A 15,410-nucleotide genomic window follows, 5' to 3' on the forward strand; every position below is an offset into this window, starting at 1 on the left:
GCAGCACCCGCCGAGCCAGAGCCGGAGGTGGCTGAGCGACAGCGGCTGGTCCCCACGGTGAGGCAGCAGGGACGTATCCCCGTGTCCAGCTGCAAACTGGGAATCCGCTGGGAAACGGGGCTTGGGGAGGTGCCACCACCAAACCGAGAAACAACTCTTTCCTGACACCCAAAACCGCAGGAGGCATTTTCCTGCCCCCCTCGCTGCTCAGAGGCACGGGGAGCTGCTTTCAGCCTCTGCCTCCAAATTTCGCTGGTTTCTTAAGAGGAGACGCTGAACTATCACTGTTGCAAGAAACTCACAGTTGCTGCAAGTTTTTACTAAAGAGCATCGAATCAAGTCTCTATCACTGCTGTGAGATTTTCTTTTTAAAAATAAATAAAGAAAAGGAAATTGGATTTTTCTGTCCTATTATTAAATACAGTCAATTGCCTTACTCGAGCAATAAAACCCTAAAAGTTTATAAAAATATATCAGTAATAATGACAATGATACCAAAAGCAGCGCTCGAAGCGGTGGGCAAACCGGTAAAAGCCCAACCGGAAAACCAAGGCGTTTGGAGCTAAGTTTTGTATTTTCAGTTCTCCTGCTGGTGGCAACGACGTGTCGATAAACAAAAAGTGAGAATTGAGGGGGAACGGCGGGGGGCAAGGGAGAGGCGGCAAGCGCGGCTTTCCAAAGGCGGAGTTTTCTGAGGTCATTTCATCCCGAGTCTTTCGTCATTTTGAATATCGAAGAAAGCTGACTGGATGATTTTCCCCGTCCCTCGCCTAGCCGGGGTGATGCGGTATCTTCGCGCACTGATTACTTTAATCAAGATGTTAAAACATTCAGGGCTCTTCCCCTGGCGCTGACCGTGCGTTTAACAAACGTTCGGCGCAACTGCCCGAGCTCGCTGCAAACTGGATGCAACTGAGAATGTTGACAGTGTGGACATTTGGAGTTTAATCGTTGCTACTTTTACTTTACATTACAGAAGAAATATGGAAAGTTGTTTGGTAAGTTTTTGATTGGAACTTCAGAGTTTCCTTCTCTATCGTAAGAGGAAGCAGTGTGCAACATGTAGTAACTTTTCCCTATAAGGCGTCTATTTCCCGGTGGAGAAAACAATGACTACCCCTTCGCGATATAAAGTACAGCTCTTAAAAACTTGGGAAAAGACCTCGTCCTCTGCTTAAACTCCTTCCCCCTCAAAAACCAGCCTGTAAACCGGCGCTGAGGCAGTCAAGCTGCTCTGTCCGCAAACCTGGGAGGAGGAAAAAAAAAAAAAAAAAAAAAAAAGCAGCAGCGGAGGCATTCCTTAGAGCAGCAGCGGAGGCATTCCTTAGAGCAGAAACCGTCTCGATCCAGGCGAGTTTGTTTGTAAACCCGGGAAGCAGCGAGCCCGGGCGGCGGCGGGGGGGCGGCTCCGCCCAAGGGGTGCGGGGTGCGCGGCGGCGGCGGGACCCGCCGGGGCTGGGGCTGCAGCTGCTGACTCAGAACGGCAATGTAGGTCATAACGAGTTTCCTTAAGTTACCTAAGCTCCAACAATTCAGCTTTTCTTTAGAGACTTCCAAAGTGCTGTTGCAACATTTTTGAACGCCGTGGCTTCTGCTGAAGCTCAGCCGCCGGCTCCGAGCCACCGGGCTGCGGCGGGGCAGCGCCCGGGGCGGGCATGCCCACGTCGGTACTTATGCCTTTTACATCTCGCTTTTATCATCCCATTTTCACCACAACGCTATTTTTCTTTCTTTTCTCTTTTCTCTCAGCATGTAAAAAAAAAAAAAAAAAAAAAAAAAAAAAAAGAAAGAAAGAAAAAAAAAAGTGCCAACGCGTCGCACTCATTTTTCAGAAGAGAAGCGAGAGAATTGCCTACCTACTCTCTGCTCACTTCAGCTCTTTCCAATAAGGTTTATTCACGGTTCACAGTTTGGATCTATCCTTTATTTCCACTATTTACTACTTTCCACTACCAGTCAATTTTTACACCAACAGTTAAAAGGCTGTTAAAAGAGCTCACTTGTGCCAGGGATTTTGCACGCAAAAAAACAATCTGACACTCAACACCATCCGTCTTCGAACTACATAATTTTCGTTAATTTTTTTCTTTCCCCTTTCCCCTTTTTTTTTATTTTTTTTTTCTGCAACCACAGCAGAAGGAGCAAAGAGTAGCCGCAGTCCCCACGGAGAGCCCACGGAAGATGAGCAAGCACCGTGTTCTGTCGCAAGAGCAGTGATGTGGGACGGAGATCTGGCGGCGAGGTAGTTGAGGAGAGGAAAGCCCGGCATTGAGGGGACGCTTCAAGAAAGGCAACACACTAACGGAACTTATTTTATTCGCTCTGAGCTTTCCTCGGGCATTACCTGCGCTCCCCGCTCCGCAGGGAGCTCCACCACGAGCAAGGACCGTGCGTGGGTTGGGTGGAGCAGGAGGGGGAGAGTTCCGAGGGAATAGCACTCTCCCCCAGAAAACCCTCATCGCCAAGGCATCTGTTGTCCGAAGCCTAGGAAGAAAACTCATCCGCCCATAGAACTTACGAAAAACAAGGAGCGGGACAAAAACCCCTAAACCTCTCCCTGTTTGACGGTTGTGTTTCTGCTGGGCAAGGATCGCCCGCGGGTCCATCAGGGGTATTTTTAGGGTGATCACACAGCCGATGTCACGGTCACGCATGTCTTCAGCCTTCCTCCTTCCCTCCAGCTCCTCTTTAACCCCGCAGTGACAACTCACCGGCCTGTGTGATAACAAGGAAGGGTTTTCCCTTCTAAGTATAGAAAGATTTGCTCAACCAAGCAGGAGCCCCGTGGATGTTTCCCCGAGCATGTTACAAGTAACAGCATCAGCAGTTCTAGGGAGCCCCGAGGCTGGAGCCGGGAGCGCTCGGCAGGCTCGGACAAGCCCGGTCCCGGCCTCCGCCCGCCCGGGGCGCCGCGGCTCTGCCTCCCGGGGCGGGAGGGACGAGCCCTCGCTCTCAAAAAAAAAAAAAAAAAAAAAAAAAAAAAAAAAGCCAAAAAACCCCCACCAAACCAACAAATTAACGAACAAAACAGCAACAACAACAACAACAAAATCTCACCCCAAAAAAAACCAAGCTGAAAGGAAACAAACAACAAAAAAAGGAGCACACTTGTTTTGGTTTTTTTCCAGGCTTGCTACCCTGCGCCGTCCCCGCCGGCAGAAAGTTCCCCCCGTCCCGCGGCACCCGAGGGCGGTGGCCGAGGTGACCGTGGGCGTTCAGGACCCGGAGGGAAACGAGGCGTGGGCAAAGCTCGGCACCCCTTTTGGAACACGTCCCCCCAGCCTCGGCGGCGGTGGAAGGCCCTCCTCTGGTGTTTGCAGTTTTCTTTGTTTACATTCAGTTTAGAAACATTGGCCTTCGGCCAGGAAAGCGGCGGTTCCCCTTTTCTCTCCCCCCACCTTCTCTGTGCCCCCTCCCCCCGCTTCTTCTTCGGTGGCGGTGAAAATAGTTAAGTTTCAGACCCCGAGGTTTTAGAATGTTTTCCCCTCGGCTCCCCAGATTCACCCCTCGGCGCTACCTCGTAAAGAAAACGGAGCCGAGTGGTGCGTGCACCTGCCCTCGGAGCTCCCAGGCGAGGGGCTCGCAACAGGTTCTACCGGGAGACGGAGGCTACCGGCGAGCCGATCAGCGCCCAACCGAGCGGCGGGTCCCCCCCTCCCCGTGGCCCCGCCGCTCGACTCGGCGCGCCTCGCCTCGCCGCCCGCGGGGCGGTGCTGTGCGGCGGCAGCCGGGCGGGGAAGCGGCGCGGTTCTCCCCGCCGCCGCCGCCGCGGCTGCACCGCCCGGCTCTTCCCGCGGTCGCGGCGGCGGCGGCGGGTGGGGGAGAGCGCTGAAGTCGCCTGTACTCGCCGGGCTTGCACGTCCCGTCCCCCCCCGCCCCGCCCCTCCACCCCGATATCTTCCCCCACCACCCCTCAGCGAGGAGTAAGTGCCACCGCTCCGCCTTCTCCTTTTCGCAATGTTGACGCAATCTATAAATAGTGGAACAAAAGGACCAACTTCCTCGCAGCTTTGCTGAAACTGCACAAAAAAGGCAACCGGGGGGGGACACACACGAGGTGATTTTTTGATTTTATTTTTCTCTGGTTAAAAGGCGAATCCTCCTCCTCCCTTCCTCCCTCTCTCTCCTTCCCTCCCTCTCCCCCCCTCTCTACTGGAAGATCTTTTTTATTTTCTCTTGCTGCCTCCTATGCTGGCAACGTCCTGCGAGCGGCTATTTTGCTTTTGCACCGAGAGAAGAGCTTCCTCCCTCGCCCTCTCTCCTGACAGTAAGTGCCATTTAGCTACTGCCTTTTCGGGAACTGGGGGGGGCCGCCTGCTCGCCTACCTGCCTGCTGCCCCAGAGAGCGGGCAGCAGGGACCGGGAGCTCCGGGGAAGCGGGGGGAGCTTCGGAGGCGGTGAGGGGACAGCGCCGCGGAGCGAGCGGGGATGCGCGCAGGGGGAACGCGGCGTGGGGGACCCGTGGATTTGGCCGGGGGGGCCGCCCGGTGAAATAAGGTGATCGGGAGAGGGGACGGCGGCTGCCGCCCGCCGAACAAAAGCTGACGCTGATATTAAACGGGCTTTTGTTAGGGGGAAGTGAGTGTGCGTGCGTGCGTGTGTGTGTGCGGGGGGGACACCCCGCCCGCAGCAAGTTGCCGTGCGGCGGAGGGCACCTCAGACTTGTTTACTGCTCGGCGCGGCGCTCGCTGGCGTGTTTACCCTGCACACACGGCGCGGGGCTCCCCTCCTCCCCCAGCCCCATCCCTCTTCCGTGCCCCGGGGAGGGGAGGGATGAGCGGAGCGGGATTTAAAGCGGCGTTGGGGGGGGGTGCGCCGTCAGGAGATGCTGATACGATCACGCGTAAAAAAACCACCCCCCCTCCGGTTTGCAAGTCGGATCGGTGCAAGCGCAGGCAGTCACTGGCCGGAGGGAGAATTACATCATCCCCTGCTCCAGTGATGCTACCTTTCGTGCCGCTACCATGCGCGCAGGGAAACAACCGGGGGCGCGCCTCACGCCCCCCCGGCCGGCTCGGTGCCACCCTGGGGGCGGCGGGGGGGAGCTGGGGGGCGGGGAGGCGCGCCCCCGCGTCACTCGCACACACACACACACACACACACACACATGCCCGCCCAAGTGTTTACAGCGCTCACACAGGCGTATTGTGACGTCGCCTGAGTGACAGCCCGCCGCGCCAACGGGGGGGGCGGCCCCGCCGCCGCGGCAGAGCAGGGGCGCCCCGCCCGGCCCGGCCCCCGCCCCGCGGCACCGGCGCCGGCAGCGGCTCCGCGGGGCGCGGCCGAGGGGGCCGAGGGGGCTGCGGGGCGCGGGGCCGGGCGCATCCAAAGTCAAATCCAACTCACACGCTCCAGCCGATGCCGATGGGTTTGTTTGTGACGTTGTGTGACGTTTTAGGCGCACGCTGCAGAAGGGATAACTCGTGAGAGAGGCGAGGTGTATTTGCAAGCCTGGGGTGTCTGTGAAGTTACAGCGGGGCCGCGGGGGCCGGTCTCTCACCGGGGAGCACGGTCCTGATGGGACTTTGGGACAGGGACACCGTCAGCGTAGAAGCTGTCATATCGATGGCCCTGGACACTCGGTTGTCCAAAGTGGACAATAATTTTTTCTTTTAAGGTATATAGACTTCAGTACCGAGGACAAAATCGAAATATCAATCGAAATATCAAACATCATGTGCTTTCCCCGGTGTTACAAGTGTAATGTTATAGGGTTAGAAACTTGTTGCCATGTGCTACTGAGTTGGGAAAAAGTGTCGTGGGGTTTACTCAGCCTGTGAAAATATTGAAGCAGTACTTACCCACTGCAAAGTCAATAAAACTGTATCACACTAAAACCAACAAAAAGTGCTTTACAAATTGATATTTGTCGAGAATTGTCTGCCAGAATGCAGCAGTGTAAAAATTACTACCAAAACACCAGCATCTACTTCGTGCAAAATTCAAGTAACCACGAAGCCTTGTTTAGTAGTACACACGGTTTTTAATGTGTTAATGGTTTGGGGTTCTTGAAAGCATATTACTTTTTGAAGTCTGGGTGTTTCTATTTGTGCAGAAAATAGACTGAGAAGCTTTGAGCTCCTACTGTTACAAAAGTTAAAAGGAAACAAAGTTGAGCTGCTAAGTCGGCAGTCTGGAATGAGTCAATAGTATCTCCTTTGTCCTGCTAGCTTTCTCTGCTGTGGTGTATCTTTGCTCTATTTCCTCTGCAAAAGCAAACGAGCGTTTCTACCCTCAGCATATTAAACAGACTTAGTAGAACTCCTGGCTTCTAAATATTCTAAACCACCAGTAATATTCCAATGTGTCTGCCTTTCCCAGCTGTGTACAACAGTTGTGCTACCGTCAATGACAGTATGCTCACTTCTTTAACCACAGAGATGTTGCCACATTTTCCATTATCTATAATTAATAGATTAAATTATTATTGCTTTTTGGAATATGCCTTCATAAGGGAACAAATACGCCTTTTTAAAGCACTCCATTATCTCTTGGGGTTTTGGTTGGTTTTGGTTTGTTTTGTTTTTAAGAAAAAGAAAAGATTGGTCTGGAGACATGAAGGAGATGTAAATAACTCCCCTCTTCATTTACTTGGGGATTCCCTGGGAGTCTCAGAGGGCAAGGAGGTAACATAGCTGGCTTTTACAACAGGATGACAGGTCCTGACACAGGGTCACAGAGAATCTATGCTTGGCTAGCCCTGTGCTCCAGTTTTGTTTAGCTGGTAGCTAGTCCCTTGAGGGATCAATGTCAACTTAAGCATGCTAACTTGTACAAGCAATGGGCTGGCCAGTGACCGAGAGCTGGGACTGGCTCCTCCAGGGCTCCCTACTCCTGCTGCACTTGGAGCTCGAGTGCTGCTGCCAGGCTGCAGAACTGCAGCTTGACACAGAGAGAATTGAAGTGGCAACAGTACAAAGCAAGCCCCAACACTGCCTGTTCTCTGAAAACAAAAGGTGGCTAGATGTATTAGGTGGATAGGAAAAGCAGCCTGGGTAGGGACATGGCTTCATGACTGAGGCACAGGAACTGGAGCCAACTCCCACCACCATGAGCTAAGTTTCTGCCTACCTCAAACTGACTTTCCCCTAAATTCTGGCCTTGAACTGGTATTAGTTGTTCCACAGATCTGTCACACTCCCAGAGATAATAAACAAATGTCAATTCAATATCCCACACATAAAGGTATTAGGTATCAACCTACTTTCTCTTTTAAGATATTTATATCTTAAATTTATCAATTAGGTAACAAGGTATATGTGTGCATGTGTTTATGCACACACACACATACACACACACCTCCTCACACTGTCAGTCCTTTCTGGTTTAACTTTCAAAACTCCTTGGAGATTAGAGTCGGGTTACTAGAGTTCAAAGAAGAGTGAATTTGTAGTAAGTGACTGGGGTTGAAACCTGTATTTTAATATGTACAGTATGTAGTTTTTTATTCAGTTTAATGTTACAGGAGGAAAGCTTTTTAAGTCTGCAAGATCAAGATAATTTTTTGTGTTTATAAAAATAAGGCTTGTTTGTTATTAATTTACCTAACTCTGCTTTTCTTTTCATACTTGAAGTACATAAATGAGTAATTTAGCACATTATTAGCCGAATGACCCTTCCTTTCCTTTTTTCACACTTGAAAAAGATTATCAGTCAACTACTGCTGCATTACTGTATATGTGACCAGTCTGTCTGTACCATTTGATGTCTGATACTTTTTTGTTTTGTTTTGTAGTCTTATTCTGTATATAGGATCCCAGGGGTTTTTTGTCTGTTTGTTTTTTAATGCCCTATAATTCCTAACGATAACAATAAGTTTTCTCTGATCACCATAAAGGCCTATGCTGTGGATTTCTACAGCTTTCATTTAAAACTCTAGACACATTTCCATCTTTTCATTTGTAAACAGTGTTACTAACTTACATTTGGAAATTTGACTGATTCAGACAGCACAGTCTTCCTGGTTCTGCAAGCAGGCAGTTCCAGTGTTTCAGCTTTTGCACAGTAGCACTTTAACAAGCAGCAGCCATGCATAATAACAAGATTGCAAGTCCAGTTACTGCTTTTTAGAAGCCTCTACCCAGTTCTTATGTTATCCAAAATGTCCATTTTATGTTGTTGCAGCCATATGACAATACTACTTACAGCAGGAAAGTGTAGTGGTTATTTACAATGGATGAAATACAGGGGGAGAAAAAGAAGTTTTTAAAAATGGAGCCTGAGGTGCAGGAAGAAAGAAGGATAGATCCAGCTATCCTTTTATAGTAACTGGTGTTTTGTGGAAAGTGGTTAAGAAAGGAAGACTCTTGCTTCCTTCCAGCAGTTGGCCAGTGATGGCATGATACTTCTAACTAAGGGCTGACAGCATTCTTGTATAAACCCTTATGCAGGTTTCATATCTAGTATCTCATATTGCTCAGCTCCTTCTCTTGAACCTACTTTTAGATTCTGGGTCTTACCCTCTAACTATATTGATGGATGTCTAATAGAGCAGTTTTCAAATTTGGCATTAATGCTTCATAAAAAGTAACAATTTAAAGTACCATTTTAGTTCACATTAGTATTTTTTTAACTGTACAGTTAGCATTGTGAATACAACACGTGTATAGATAATATTAGCTAGACAGGACATCACTTCAAAATGTGTCCACAATGTGTACACAAGATAACACCTAGCACAGACTCAAAAAAGTGTTCTTAGCATGGATTACAGGTACAAATGAATACTTTGATGAATGGAAATTAAGAAGTCAATAGTAGTTCGCCAGATGAGACATATGCCTTTAAACTCCAGAAAGAAGTAAAAAATAAATATGCTGAAAACTAGTCAACACTAGCTAGAAAAACAGATTATTGAGACTACTGTACTTTTTAAGGACTCAGTATCCTCGTTTCTGTCTGCATGTATTATTTGCATGAACATAATTTTTCATAAAACAATAAAATTCAAAAAGATTCCACTGTACCCCACTGTACTGATTTGCTGTCACAACTACTGACTAAATATTAATTTTGGTAATCTTCCTAAGTTAAATTTATAAACTCCTATATTTGGATAACTTTTTAAACCCTATACACAAGTGAAACACTCAGCAAAACAATTTCCTGACTTACACATTGTCCATCCTTGTTTTTAAAGATTTGGTTTGTAATTTAAATTAGTTTGTCAATTTTACTTTTATTAGTTAGATAGATAAAAATTAGATGGCCTCTTTTGTTTTGAAGTGTGTTTCTTCTCAGTTTTATTACACTAAGGAGAGTGATAAACACTGCAGGCTAACTAGGAGTTCCACATTGGCGCAATCACTTTGGTTTCATAACTCCTACAGATTTTTATCCCTTACAAGCAATGATTTACATACCATTGAGGGAAAATGAAAATGAGGGGGAATCTCATTATGACACTGCAAAGTGTTCTTAGTTTCTCCTAACATGGATGAGATTAAACCTGGCTTATGTCACAAGAAATGTGAAGGGTGAGAGCAAAGGGTCCTTTCTCATAATAGTCAGGCACAATTAATGCTCTCTTCACTCAATAAAGAAAACCAGACCCAAAATGAGGAGGAGGAGAATATGGACTCCTATTCTTTCACCTTCACTCCCCATCCCCATCCTCTGAGCTGTAAAGAAAGGATCAGGTTGCACTATTTTAAAAGCTGGTGCAGTACGCACACTTCCTCACTACACTGGCAAGCACTGGGAGAAAATATCTGTCAGAGCTCCCTGCAGGAGCTCCTACTGCTTCATAACACCCTTTACTCAGGATTGTGACTTCTCAACAGAGCTGAGTCTTCAATAAAGTGATGAAAACTTCTCCCATAAACATACAATATTTTTAGGGACATATACAAATATCAGTATTATTGAAACAACTTACCTTTGACACATGGCTTTGAAAGCTTCACACTTGATGCAAATCATAAAAATCAAACTATCACAATAGCTCAGCACTACAGGCAAAGTAGACCTGTAAATAAATTAAAAGGTAAGTTAAGCAACTTACTATAATTTCCTGAATATGCTTAAATAAAGAGGATTGATTAACACATTAAAGAATAGATTTGCTCTGACTTTCATCCTACTGTCTGAGCACAGGTTTCTGGTTGCTGCTCCTATAGACACTTCAAGTTAAATCACACTGCTGATGTTAAATCTATACCAAGGTGGAAGATGGATAGTGCTTTGGCCAAAGTTTGGAATGGGAGTCTAAACAAAGGCCATAATCCTGTCCTTGACTCAGAATTTCACCAATGGCTTTTCCATTCTATGATAGGGACAGTTAAAACAGTCCTACATCTCACTGAATCTAAGAGATAAAATAATGCTTACAGGATGTGCCCATGCTACACATACCAGGGTTATAAAAGTCAAAAATATTCCAAGATCTGAAATAAGTGTTAAGCAACATTTTGTTTACCTGTACATTTGTCTTTTTCAAAATATAAAACTCACAGTTCCCAAGGCAAGGTGCCTAGTTAGCAATGCCTAACAGATGTCAAGAGGCCAATCCAACTCTGAAGGTCTCTCTTAAGGGGAGTTCCCATGCCATATCATATCTCCACATAAAAAAAGAAACCCAAAATTACAGTGATTGAAATTCTCACCAGTCTTCCACTCTCTTCACATTAGAAACTAAGACCTGACTGGGAAAGGGCACTAAAAGCCTCATATCTCACCCAGGGATCCTCCTGCAGGAGCTGTGGAAGGAAGCCATAAGCCAGCTCCTGTGGGAATAGGGCAAGTTTTGCACTGGGAGAAGGAGTCTGCACAAAGCACTGCATAAATGCTGTGCTGAGCCTGTGGCACTCAGGGGCTAGAAGAGCTGTATCTATCTGTCAAATGGCCTAACAGCGAGAAGGAATAAATCCTGTTTAGTCTTGCCTCAGCCACTCTTACCTGAGCTCTGAGAGTTCTAAAGGAACAAAATCTCATTCAAGGCTTCAAAGAAGCTTGAGGTCTACAGATAAAAAGTTGTATACTACATCTAGGTACTACAATTGTAGTTGCAAATAATACACAATTTCAACATGCAGACTTGGAGATATTTCATTTGAAAGCAAGAAGGAAAATAATGACAGGTTGTGTCATATGACAACAAATTTACAAGTAATAGCAAAACTGTCTTTTTTCTTATGCTTAAGAGTCATCATTCTAGAGGGAGAGTCTGCTGGAAACAGGAAAGAGGCACACGAAAATGGAAGGAAAGATAAGAAGTTTAATGGAAGATGCAGATCTGAGTGACTGAAGTCTTCATCAAATAAGAAAGCAGTCTCCTATTTACTTCTGATGCTGTGTAAATGAGTGAATCGAAGCCCACACATTCTCTTGCAAATCATGTCACAAGGATTCTACATCTCTATGCCCCTGAGGTCATGAATGACCATGTACTGACCCCTGACAGACTCCTGCTGCCTTTCTTTAATACATCTCCCTAACCACTTGAGCTCCTGTGAGTGCTATACATTGCATGCTTCCTACCCTTCCTTTCTTTTATTTTAGCAATCTATACCCCACAAAAATTTCCAATAATCTTGTGTGTTTCCCTACACTTTTCTTGTACTTGTGAAGTTTCTCAATACTTAAGCAGACATATTAAGGGGTAAGGAAAAATATAAAAAGATGAGATTATTTCAGGGAGAGACTCAGCAAGTTTTCAGAAAAAGGAATACCGTATTTCAAATAAAATAAGATTGTTTTCAACTGGAAGAGGCTCACATTTATATTACCACTGAAACTTCTGCCGAAAGGGGAGGAAACCATAACTGTAGACAGTAGTTCAAAAGGAAGTTCTGTTACAGTACAGATAAAAAAAAACCTTCTTCTTACCAAGTATAAAATATGTAATTAATGTTGAAATTCTGCATATGCCTTGAGTACTGAGCCCTGAGTGTAGATTGCTTAATAATGTGTCCAACAGCCTTAATGCTGAAACCTATACAGGGAAATAATGATGACAATAGCATTCACCAAACACAAAACTAAGATATTCTCTCATTGAAACTCCTCCAGCTCTAACAAAGACAGCATTCAAAAACAACAACAACAACAACAACAACAACAACAAAGCAAACAAACCACAAAACAAAACAAAATGAAAAACCAAAAGAAAACAAAAAAACAACCCAGCATTTGAAAGACCACTGTAGATGCTGGACATACTGGACATAGACTGATTCTTGAGTTAAAGACAGACATCCTCTAGCCAAAAGGAGTAACTCAAACAAAGAAGAGACCTTCAAGTTTAAGACTTTCAAGTTCCAGACCTCTAGTTTGAACTTATCTATGTTTTCACACATCAGTAGCTTCAGCGGAGTTAGAAATATCCAGTATGTGTAATGAAAACAATCTCTATCAGTAGATACAGCACGAACACGATAACGTACGTTTCCCAAGCCTAGCGCAATTGTCAAGCAATTACTGTTTGTCAAGACAACACACTTGATAGTCAGGGTCACCTAACCCCAGATCATCTCCTTCTAGCTTACAGTGAGGCAGCTCTCAGTAGCCCAGCTGCCCAGCTCTCTTTCCTTGGCTCTGAAGCCAAGCTGCAGACGCAGGTTTCCCTGCCGCACGCAGCCAGAGAGCCGAGGCAGGCGGGTGGCAGGGCTCAGCTCCGCACCGCAGAGCTGGATGGCTCCAACAGGCAGCAGATGCTGCGTTTTGTTCCCTGGGAAGGAGGGCCCGCGCGGGTCAGAGGCGACCCCTGACAACTGATTATTAACCAGGCCTTTCTAAAGCACTTGCAAGGCCCATATTGTGTTTGTTTAGGACCCAGAACTACAAGTGCATGTTATCGGCAGACTGGGTGAATTGCTTGGTGTCTCTGAGTTCAATTACCAATTCTAGTTACCTTTTAAAACAGAAAAGAGAATAGCCTTGCCTTATGCAGTCTATTTTGGCCCAGTTTTATATTTCCTTTTTCCCCTTTCATTTTAAAGACCCTTATTCAATTAAATATATCCTCTTTACAAAGTATTATTCTTTTTGCTATCTAGATTGTGATGCCATGCCTGCACAATTTTTATTTAATCATTTATATAAGAAACTTCTTATTCTTAATTTTTACATCTTATGATAGACAGTATAATGGCTCCTCTTTACCGTGACTTTGTCTTCCAATTATAATTTATAAAAGTGTGTGTGTAGATGGAAAATGGAATTAAATTTAAATGTAGCAAAAGAGACCTTAATTTTTTCTCAGTTAAATCAAACATCTATAATGTACACAACATGTAAGAATAAAAAACTTATCAGAACATACTGTACTGAAAACTGATTTATTCAACAAGGATGAATCACTGCTAGTTGGGGAACTTAGGTTATTGTTTCTGGCTAGCATGACCTTCAAGACTGTACAACTAGTACATCTCATCCTCTTTCAGATTCCATTCATGGACCTAATGAGAAAAAATGAATTACCTGCTTTTTCATCTCCCAGTAGGTTTTTCAATTTTGAACATACTAGTCATTAATATAAAGTAGATGAGTACTTTAAAAGAGAAAAAGAGAAGCCATCAGAAGCTGGTTCCACATTTTGCAGGTTATAATTCCAAATGCTCTGCCAGTGACTTCCACCCCTTCAGTGGTTTGACTTTATCTAAAACTTTGGCATGAAAAATGTGTGGCATGGTATTTTTATTTTGTTATTTTAAAATACTATAGTAAATTTAACCTTAATACTGGCTGCCCTAATTTCATAATTAATTTTAAGTGGTCTTGTTAAAGAAATAAACTTTTAATTTTAAGAAAGCCTACATATAGAACTCATGAAACAATATTAATCGTTCCAGGAGACCACACAAGTAACAGAAAACATGAGTTCCCTCCTTTCTCTTATAGCCATTTATACTATAATATGTTGAAACCAGCATGGGTCCCTACTGTGCCTGCTGGTGCACATACAAAGTTAAAGAGACAGAGCCCTGGCACAGAGGTTTGCCTTCATCTCCTCAATACCTGAGGCACTAGAAGTAAGAAGCCAATCAGGATAGGCTGTTTCTTTAATGCACTGGCTGTTCAGGGGCAGATTTACCAGCAGTAGGAGGGAAAAGGTGAAAGGATGCATTGAAGAACTCTAGATCCTTCCCTGTTCCTCCACCCTTTGTTCTCTTCCTCAAGTTATAGCTGCATCTATGCCTATCTACTGAAAACTGAACAGACTTCATGCTAACCAGGGAACTGAACATAAGAATTCACCATCTTAATCTCTGCTAAAAATAGACTTATCATAAAACTTCCTTGTCCTTGCAAAGTGACTTAGAAGGATAAACCTACTGTCAGGACTTCCCAAGTTTAAAGAGGAAGGAAAGTTATTTCTGAGAATTTCCTATAGTTGTGATTCTGGCTTGCTGCATTTTGGAACATGACTTACAGATTGGTATTGCAGATCTGTGGATTTGATATATTCACTTAAGATGGATGAGAACAAAATTCCTCCTCCTCCCAAATTACTGCGATGGAAACAACACTATCCCATGGGTTTTCTATGGATCCATAGATCCATAGAATCCCATGGATTTTTCTTGCTCTTTTCATTGCCCTGCTCAAAGATTTCCTCTCTGTAATAAAGAGAATCTGAAAGCCAGTATAAGGAACAAGAAAAGTCACTACTCAGAATTACAATGGTATCAACAAGACTCTAGAGAGAGAAAGATGAGTAAAGTTTGATTTAAGGAAGGGCAAGATTAGGTGAGAAAAAAAAAGAGGTAGAAGCATTTCATCAACATATGTCAAAAAATCTTTGAAATACTACAGATTGGGAAGTTGAGAGTGCAGTAAAAGGAATAAGAATGACTAAGGCTGACTCTTGTTGATTGAATTCAAAGAAGGCACAGTCCTGAAAGTATTTTGTTTCATTTTTGCAAAGACTGGGAGTAGGTCATGATTCCTAAACAAACTGTTTTAAGAATACTAGAGAGGTCAGACTGGTTCAGGCCAGGCATACACTTGGCCCATTTAACCATGTCCAATAGCTGACAAAAGCCACTTCTTATCCAAATATTCCCTCAGTGAACAGCAGGACCAGGACAAGAACATTTGATAATGCCCATACATTAAAGCATCCAACTTTGTTTTAGCTTGGAAGGTTTCTTGTACCTGATGTGGTTTGTCCAGTCAGTGACTTTCACTAGATCTCTCCTCCAGGGCCTTATGCAGTCTCTCCTTAGTTTGTGAGAACTTTGGTAATCTGTACTGTCTTTAGTAAAGGAATGCTGTGAGTATAATACCCATGAGCATATAAAGTAATACAACTTATTGTATTATTTACTTCAAAGAGACCTATTGCTGTCCTCTGATGCACCCTTATTTTTTCATTGCTAGAGAAGGTGGAAAGTTGACCTCTGTCCATCCTTTCTGTTTGTGACTTTAAAACATTTATTGCTGGTTTGAAAATGCAAATTTTGCTGTTT

At 44.9% G+C, this 15,410-nt stretch overlaps 1 long non-coding RNA gene across 1 annotated transcript in view; it reads left to right on the forward strand.

Annotated features, from left to right (window-relative positions):
- Positions 1-3,999: 3,999 nt before the first annotated feature.
- The window catches only part of LOC128934098 (uncharacterized), a 72,081-nt gene continuing 60,670 nt past the window's right edge, over positions 4,000-15,410 (forward strand). The window contains exon 1 of the long non-coding RNA XR_008482824.1: positions 4,000-4,267. This is a non-coding gene — a long non-coding RNA (uncharacterized LOC128934098). The remainder of the gene's footprint in view (positions 4,268-15,410) is intronic.

This window comes from Melozone crissalis, unplaced genomic scaffold (assembly GCF_028551555.1).
Source record: "Melozone crissalis strain CALT ecotype California unplaced genomic scaffold, PUWL_Pcris_2 ptg000013l_1, whole genome shotgun sequence".
NCBI classification, from domain to species: domain Eukaryota; kingdom Metazoa; phylum Chordata; class Aves; order Passeriformes; family Passerellidae; genus Melozone; species Melozone crissalis.